This window comes from Mixophyes fleayi, chromosome 11, assembly GCF_038048845.1.
Source record: "Mixophyes fleayi isolate aMixFle1 chromosome 11, aMixFle1.hap1, whole genome shotgun sequence".
Classification (NCBI taxonomy): domain Eukaryota; kingdom Metazoa; phylum Chordata; class Amphibia; order Anura; family Limnodynastidae; genus Mixophyes; species Mixophyes fleayi.
The window spans coordinates 8,189,238-8,189,747 of NC_134412.1; positions in this window are offsets into that span (position 1 = coordinate 8,189,238).

Below are 510 nucleotides of genomic sequence, written 5' to 3' on the forward strand. Positions count from 1 at the left end.
TCACTTGTGTTTCTAGTTATTTTACCTTGTATCTCATAATTATCGACTCTATACACAACCATAGTCCAATAATAATGATTGTCAGTATATGAATACCAATTTAATGTGTAGAGGTGCTGAAATCTATGTCACATAATGTAAAATCTTTGTCTTATTCACACCACATCTTGAATATGGGGTAAGGTTTTGGGTTCCTCATATTTGTAGGTTAATTGGCTGCTATCAAAATTGACCCTACTCTTTCCCTCTCTGTCTGTCTCGTTCTCTGTCTGTCTGTGTGTGAGTGTGTGTCTATATTAGGGAATTTAGACTGTAAGCTCCAATTTGGGCAGGGACTGATGTGAATGAGTTCTCTTTAAAGCGCTGCAGAATTAGTGGTGCTATATAAATTAATGATGATGATAAGGAGGACATAGGAGAACTTGAGCGGGTTTAGAGCAACCTCATTGATAAAAAATAAAATAATGAAAGTACAGAGAGACTTCACAGATATTACACTTTACAGCCAGG